The 8,875-nt window shown below is 36.4% G+C and overlaps 1 long non-coding RNA gene across 1 annotated transcript; it reads left to right on the top strand.

Annotated features, from left to right (window-relative positions):
- Window positions 1-805: 805 nt before the first annotated feature.
- On the top strand, window positions 806-5,933 carry LOC111192568 (uncharacterized). The gene is made up of 3 exons (XR_002650018.2): window positions 806-1,122; window positions 4,323-4,386; window positions 5,449-5,933. It is a non-coding gene; the product is annotated as an uncharacterized LOC111192568 (long non-coding RNA).
- Window positions 5,934-8,875: the final 2,942 nt, after the last annotated feature.

Here is an 8,875-nt window from a genome sequence, read left to right as displayed (position 1 = left end):
AAAGTACAAACATTCACAGAAAGAGAGAAAGCATTTCAGTATTACTTACCAGTCATCCTTTTAGCTCGCTATATAGAGAAGGCTTTCCTGAGGTTCACCCATGTGTGACTCCTTTCTCTGTCCAGAGAACCTTTATTTGGCTTGTAATTGACCAATTCAATCATCTAAAACAGTATGAAACACATTAGTTAACTAAAAATGTTGCATTTAAGTGCATTTAAGTATATTTTTAAAAGTATACTTAACGTTAAAAAGTACATACTTTTAACATTAAAATCAATGTACTTAAATACATGATACATGTACTATTTTGGAACAACTTATGGCAACTTATAGCTTATATAACTTTTTATATAAGCTATAATTAAATACAACAAAAGCATTTAAGTATGTGTTTTTTAAACATAATTTTTAATACATTTGAAGTATATTGTAAATGTACTACTGTACATATTGATGCTCATTGTGTACACCTTAATGCTACTAGGAACAAAAACTACACTTAAGTGCACTTTAAGCAGTATTTAATGCCACAACATATATGTTCTATTAATACAACATATAATTTAAGGCATATTGCTTAAAAAAACATTTTATTGAAATACCTAGAAAGTATATTTAATGTGTATTTTCATAAAGCATATTGAGTAGAAAATGCACTTTTTTAATGCTCTTAAGCATACTTCCTTTTTAACAAGGGTAGGAATAATCAAGAAAATCCTATCTAGTGTCTCTTTAAGGCAGCAACAGCATGTTTTACATAAAAGTCTCTGCTCTTTATTTATTTACACCCCTACAATTTACATACACCCAGCCTACTAGTGACAGTGCCTCACTGCTAAAAGCAATGGCTACTTAGAAAGAACATGAAAGTAAAGCTAAACAATAATGTTTTGAATAATGTTTTAAGTGTTGATAGAAGCAAGTGTTATTATTAGTAAATATAACTTACTTACACAGAAACCACAGAGAGCACTGCAGGCTGTGAGGGGAGGTCAGCTAGTGAAAGGAGTGGCTGCTAAGCTAAACACTAAAACAGCTAGGTTAGCATTAACCAGCCACGGTTAGCTACAAACTCTTCAGCTAGCTAATTCCACACTGTGCCAAGAGGACACTGCTCTGGTAAGATTTAAAAATAATTACTGTACTTTATGTACTATAAGGTGCAATTATTATAAGATGCACTATCAATAAAGGTCTATTTTCTGATCAATTTTCATACATAAGGGGCACTGGATTGATGCGACAATAGTAGGAAACAAGGAAGTCACCATGTTTCCCTTCTAATTCAGCAGAAAACTGTTTTTTTATTTGGGTGAGCAAAGCACTTCTATTTATTAACAGTAAGCGTAGATTTCCTATATTTTTAACAGTGCGGTCAGCAGCACGTCTAGCTGCGGTAAGCAGCAGCTCTAGCTTCGGTTAGCAGTAGTTCTAGCCACAGTTAGCAGCAGCTCTAGCTTCGGTTAGCAGTAGTTCTAGCCACAGTTAGCAGCAGCTCTAGCTTCGGTTAGCAGTAGTTCTAGCCACAGTTAGCAGCAGCTCTAGCTTCGGTTAGCAGTAGTTCTAGCCACAGTTAGCAGCAGCTCTAGCTTCGGTTAGCAGTAGTTCTAGCCACAGTTAGCAGCAGCTCTAGCCGTGGTTAGCAGTAGTGCTAGCCACAATTAGCAGCAGCTCTAGCCGTGGTAAGTAGTAGTTCTAGCCACAGTTAGCAGCAGCTCTAGCCGTGGTAAGTAGTAGTTCTAGCCACAGTTAGCAGCAGCTCTAGCCGTGGTTAGCAGTGGTTCTAGCCACAGTTAGCAGCAGCTCTAGCCGTGGTTAGCAGTAGTTCTAGCCACAGTTAGCAGCAGCTCTAGCTTCGGTTAGCAGTAGTTCTAGCCACAGTTAGCAGCAGCTCTAGCCACAGTTAGCAGTGGTTCTAGCCACAGTTAGCAGCAGCTCTAGCCGTGGTTAGCAGTAGTTCTAGCCACAGTTAGCAGCAGCTCTAGCAGTGGTTAGCAGTAGTTCTAGCCACAGTTAGCAGCAGCTCTAGCCGTGGTAAGTAGTAGCGCTAGCCACTGTAAGCTGCAGCTCTAGCCTCTGTTAGCAGTAGTGCTAGCCACGGTTATGAGCAGCACTAGCCGCTGTTAGCAGCAGCTCTAGCCACGGTGGAGTGTTCTTGAAAGCCAGGGTGCTATCAGCTAGCGGTTCATCCCACGTAACTTGTTTTAACATGGTGAACACACAAACAACAGTCCAGTACACTCACCTCTGAACGACAAAAGAGCTAGCATTGCGGTTAGCTGCTAATGCTAACACTGCTCCAGCCTCTGTGCTGGAGAAACTTCACTGAAACTTCTATGTAACGCTGTACTTCAGTGAGTGGCACCAGATTATAAAGTGCACTGTCAATTTTTGGGAAAATTAAAATATTTTAAGTGCGCTTTATAGTGCGAAAAATACTAACTTACACTAAAAAAGTAACTACAGTGTCTGTAAGTCCTTTTACAGCTTGAGCTAGGCTTGGCTTGTCTTGGTTACGTGCATGGTTGCCACCAGTCCTGTAAAATACGGAATTGTCCTTTATTTGTCAATTAAACGTTTGGTCACATACTAAAATAATACGGGGTGCGATTTGTTCTGTATATCCATAAATTATTATGCAATATACATGTCTGTCGCACACACACATACCCTAATTTTGATAATAAAGATCAGAAGCATTATTTAATATACAGTTGTATTAGTCAATATAAAATGTCATATTAAAGGATTAACAGTTCATACATAAAAAAATATGTGTATATAAAAATAGAATTTATTTATTAATTAACACACCTACAATAGTAATAAGGCAATATTCATACACTAATAAAATAATATAATACATTGTTGCCTCATCCCCTCTATCCTACCCTAATCTCCCTAGCCCACCTAGAAACTCCTTCAAATGGTCATCTTAACTGTTAAGAAGTACTGTTTACACATCAAATTACAAATTAAAATACTTAGGAAACATCTTAGCAACTTTAACCCAAACTTTAACCTAATTTATCTAAATAATTATTTTTTTATTTTTTATTTTTGCAGTATTTGCAGGTTAACTGTGTCTAGTGTATAATTTCACTGACACTGAGAGGTTAACAAAAGTATCTGGTAAGACTAATCAATAAAGATAAAACATAATTACAATATTTTTTTATTACTTTTACAGTGCTAAACTAGGCTTGGCTATGCTTGGCTTGGCTAGGTGTGCTACATCTCTGTGCTGTAAACTAGACAAAAATAGCTTGTCATTTTTTCGTCACAAGCACAGTTATAAAGAAAAACAGCATGGTGCATTCTGAGGCAAAATAACAGGGTTGTAAACAGGGTTGTAAAACTGCATCTGAGCTTCTTTTCTTTTTTTCATTTATCTCCACCCACATACCTAAACTGTCAGACATACACAAATTACTCAAACACTCCATAAATGCCTTAAACAAATTAATTATTTCACAAATGTAAACCAAAATCTCTTTTTTTTATATTAAAATGTTTCTAAAATGTTCTTTCTTTAAACTTGAGTTCGAAACTTGCAGGATGTGCTCGTTTGTATCTGGGCTACAAATCCAGCCATGCAGCGCCACTCCACGTTAAGCACGGTTGTAAAGCAGCTCGTTTATTTGCGTCCCACCCTTTTCCTGGCATTACGCATTCGCAGGGCTTTTGTTTCGGAGCCCTTGTTGTCATTACAGCACGCTCTGTCTCCAGCTGGGAGCATATTCACCCCCCCATCCATCCCTCCATCCCTCCCCTGTGGGTTTGCATGCATGCTGTCAGGCTCTCATGCTAAATGCAAGCCTTTGATGAGGGTTGGCACACCAGAGTATTTAGAAAGTCACTTAATTAAGAGATTTATCAATGGTTTTTAGTCGCTTCTAATACATCCTGCTCTAATCTCGTCCGTAGACGCTCAGTGAGCTGAGTCAGATCCTGCTTTTAAAGCTATCGCTTCAGGGAAAATTTGCTTTTTTGGCTTCACGCTGTAAATGTAGTCAATCAGCCAAGACATGTTTGGTGCTTCTTTAGATTCACACTTAGAATACAAGGCTAATGCAGCTGAGATACAGTATAATGGATGTTTACACTTCACCAGTTAGCATGGTGCAAACTGCATGGCTGAATCACATGCTTCCTTACAGTCAGTTAAATAAACAAACACATTCAATGATGTTGAGATCTGGACTCAGAATAGGTTGCTCAGAATAGGAGGTTGTTTTGAGAACATTAAAAGCTTCAGCAGTTTGATTTATCTGTTTGCTTTTTATCTTAATCATGTCCACCTCCTTATATGTCCACAGTTTTGGGTCAGCTTCTCACAGTGAAAGGATGGACACGAACACCTGTTGACCTTCCAAATCTGAAGTAAGAGTGAAGCTTGATTTTGTGTTCTCTCTTAATGACAAAAGCTGCAGTTCAGGGGTCTGCCAGGTCTTGAAAGGAGTTGTAAGGGCCAACAAGAAACCATTGTACTAGCAGACATCAAGTCAATGTCAGATTAATGTTAAATTGTAGTTGAAACTAAATCGGGCTGTAATTGAAACCCACTGTTTCACAGACATTACATTTTGGTGAAAAATGGTAGTTTGAATGTTGGTCACATTTGGTTAACTTTTGGTAGACTAGAATTTCACATTGTGTGGACATTGTTTGGTCACCATACCACACAACTAAATGGTGATGTTCTATGTCATATGCAAAGTTTAGCTTGCAACATTTGGAAGATTATATATTTTAGTTGCTTTAATTTACAAAAGGAAAAGAAAAATGTCAGTTGTTTCAATATTCTACATCAAACTGGCCTTGGAAATCAGTGTTTTCCCAACATTAATATGTGGTCACCCAACATCATGACCTACACTAACATACCAAGGTCCCTACACCTTAAATCCTAACCCTAAATGTTTCACTGACCCACAGAATACGTCTGTGGAACCTCCTGCATTGAATGTGGATGTGATTTCTGCATTTCGAATGGACAATTCTAGCCAGACACCACCATTTACAATCATTACCACTCACTGCACTGTCCCCTGTTGGTGGTAATGCTTTCTATGAGAAATTATTGGCACAATTTTGTAATTGGAATGTCCCATCCATTTCATGATCAGTTTACACACTGCTATCCATGTCAATCTGGCATAACTATTTCTTTATGATCCTGTGCCCGATTGAAAAACTTAAACAATCTTAGAGAATCATAAAAACTACTCACTAAACTGTCTGATAAAGTGAAATGTAAGAGTCTACAGCAGAGTAGCTTTTATTCTTCAGAAACCAGAGCTTCAAATCTCCACTTTTCTGGGTTTTCCCTTTCTGTTGACTCAACAGAAACATCTGAGAGCTACACAAGCTAATATTTACCTCAACACGGCAGGTAACAAGTTCAGGGTGCATTTTCTACACCAGGCTGTTCTTCCTTTTCAGATGCTGGAAAAACAACAACGCACACTTCACCCCTCCCCTCCCCAGCTGTAATGGAGACGTGGAAGCACACTTTGTTCAGGAGCTTCTGTTGAAACCACCAGAATTTCTGCTCTCACTCCAGAGGGATTAGCATCCTTAAGCCCGCGTTGGAGCTCCAGCCGGCCAAGAGCAAACAAACAAGTAAAAAAAGGATTTCCATACACACAGCTGCCCAGTCACGCAGGATACACACCACAGCACATCAGTCTGTGTGACTGATTGTCATCACGCACCTGTAGAACGTCTGATCTTTACCTGCATTACAGTCCCGGAGTTATATCAGCTTTTACAAATGGGACTGTATGATCAATAGCTGAATTTATTAATAACTAATTAATGCTCATATAAAAATCTTAATTCTTGGCAAAATATTCTGTGAATTTATAGTTAATAGGTAAATATTATTGGGAGTTGTTATCAGCGAGCTTACATATCATTTAAATAGGTTACTGAAGGTACAATCAGTTTTAAAGATTTAAAAAAACTTAAACTTGAATTTAAAGTATTATTTTTTTAACATAAACATCCATTTTTGTCAATCTAAAAAATTGCCAGATAACATAAATCCATATATTACTTTTATCTTAAAATTATAATGCACCCCTGGTTACATTATATGGGTATGTGACTCTCCATAGTACTGTAACATGATATATTAATCTTATCTGTCCAAAATATTTGTTTGTATATATCAGTAATATTTTGAACTTTTTGCTAAGAGTGTACTCCGTCAGAAATGTTTTATTTTCCATCAAGTTACAAGGTACAGAACAGTATACAAGAAATACAAGTGTAATACTGCCAAGTAAAATTAAAAAGCTTTAAATTTTTACAAGATCTTATGTCATAAGTTATTTTGTTATTTTGAGATATGTCTGGAAAATTATAATTTATGTAATGACGTAAATTTTTTTACAAAAAAAAAAATCTTATATTTAGGAGGTTATATCATAATGGCAACTTTTAGTAATTTTTACATAACAACATATTTTCTCATAATTATGACATACTTTTTCATAATTATGGGATGTTCTGTCAAAACTGCAACTTATGATTTTAAAATAATAATAAGCTGAGGGAAAATGTTTATTATAAAACAATATGCTTCTGTGCAGAACTGGACAATCAAAGAACATACAGAATATTAAGTACGGAGGGTGCTTAAGTTGGAGTAATCTATAGAGTGGGTGATCCGGGGATCCCGCGTTGAATACCGCGTCATGCTGTTTTACCATCAGCAGCCAAAGTCTGAGCGAGCACTACTGAGAGCTTTGGCTATGCTCTCTTTGGGTTGGTATTTGTCACTCTTTCCCCTTATCACTCATATTGTGATGCTGGTGTTTTCCTCTTAATGTGTTGGCTGCCTAGAAATGTTAATTTGGTGGCTGTTGTAATAGAGGTGGTGGGGAACTGTACGGAGATGTGCTCTTGTTGTTATCCTTCTAGTGTTGGGAGCATTGCCATTTATATTCACAATATTTGATAAATTAGGAAGAAAATTTAGAAATAATCTGAAAAATATATATGTTGCTGATAGTTTTTTTATTATACTAAAAAAGTTCCACTATTGTTACATAAACAAGTAAAAGCAGTTAAGTACAAAAGTTTAGTTTAGTTAAAAAAAAAAAAATCTATTTGGTACAACAAAGAACCCTTTTTTTACATCCAGGCCAGGGAAGGAACCATCTCTGAGGCTGTATTTATAAGAGTGTAGCTGTATGTCTTTACTGAAACTTATAATGGTCACTGTTTGCTTCTAAAGGCCTGAGATATGACCACTCTTCAGTTCACTCCTCAACAACACACCTGAACACACTCTCAAATCTCAATGTTTAAATCCCAGTATTTTCTCAGCGGTCGGTCTTGGCTGAGCAGTGAACGGTCGCCGGCCCGCAAACAAGCCCAGGGAAACAGAGAGATCAATTTAGCTGCACAAACAATCTTCCATTCAATGATGGCTACTTATCCATTTATGTCATAGCACTCCATCGGGCTGAGCCGAGAGAGTGAGAGAGAGAAGGAGAGAGAGAGAGAGCGAGAGGGAGAGAGAGAGAGAGAGAGAGAGGGAAAAAGAGAGAGATTTTTTTCTGCTTTACTGCTATTGATCTCTACCACAACCATCATTGCACTCAGAAAAAAAAAAATACTACTAGCCTCCCTCAGGTCCTCAGACTCCGTCTACAAGCCGGTAAAAGAGACTGCAGCTGATGAATCAAGTCATTTTGTTTGGATTTGTTCAAATGTACATAACGCAAATAAAATAAACAAAATGTAGTTTAGTTTACTGAATTTCTTTTGCTTCTGATTTAGAGTAACAACAGAAAGAAAGAAAAGTCTGCAGCTACTGAGTGTTATTGTTCTAGGGTTTGATTCTGTAGCTTTATTAGTAGTCACATATAAAATGGAGTTTTGTTTGTAGTTTAATTTGTTTTGTAGTTGTGTGTTTTTTGGTTTATGTTTTATAATTATAGTGTGGTTTTCTGCTTTATGCAGTTTTATTTATAGTCGTATATATATGTACTTGTGTGTGAGTTCATTTGTAGTTTTATGTAGTTGTAGTGTTATGTAGCTTTTAGCAGTTTATGCAGTTGTATTGGTAGTTGTTTTTCATTTTATTTGTAGTTTTATGTATTTACTGGATTAAGCAGTCTAGGCTGAAACACTCTTTATCACTTCAGTGGATGTGCAGAGCTAGCCTGCTATAGTCTCTATGGGTGGATGCACGTGAACTGCTTTGGTTTTTGTGACATCACAAACATAATCAGTAAATAACTGACCATTTTTGACACTTACTTTGCATATTTGTAGTAAAAATTATACAAAAATATATACAAAAATATTTTACCATACACATTTTTATTTTACCATAGACATGGATCAAAGAAAATGTGATTTATTTACAGTAATAAAGACTATTTTATTTGACTTAAATTTATTTGATATAATCTGACTCCCATCAAATACAGTACTGGGTCATATTAAGTTCCACATTGAAAAATATAAATAAAAACATCATTATATTTACATGGAATCTTTTTTTATAATTCAAACAAGTACATGAATTCAAGATTCAATATTTTTTGTATAATATAAAGTATATTTGTATGGGAAATAATATTTCGTTTAAATATAAAAGTTCAAATTTGTGCTGTTTTATCTTCACCTATCCACACGGGCAGTTCTGAGGGAGGAGACTGAAGTTCCTATATGTTCTACACTAATATTGTTCAGCTGTATTGAGCGTGTCTGTATGGATCCTTCTGTTACTTTTGGTGGGAAACCACAAATAGTGACTCAATCTGAACAACCATACAATGCTGAAGATGCCATTGTTGTACAGAGTTCAGGTGATGTCATGGAAAACACAGTCTCTGGATTTTAATCCTAC

The sequence above is a fragment of the Astyanax mexicanus genome, chromosome 16 (genome assembly GCF_023375975.1).
Source record: "Astyanax mexicanus isolate ESR-SI-001 chromosome 16, AstMex3_surface, whole genome shotgun sequence".
Lineage (NCBI taxonomy): Eukaryota > Metazoa > Chordata > Actinopteri > Characiformes > Acestrorhamphidae > Astyanax > Astyanax mexicanus.
This window is presented reverse-complemented; position numbering and strand designations above follow the sequence as displayed.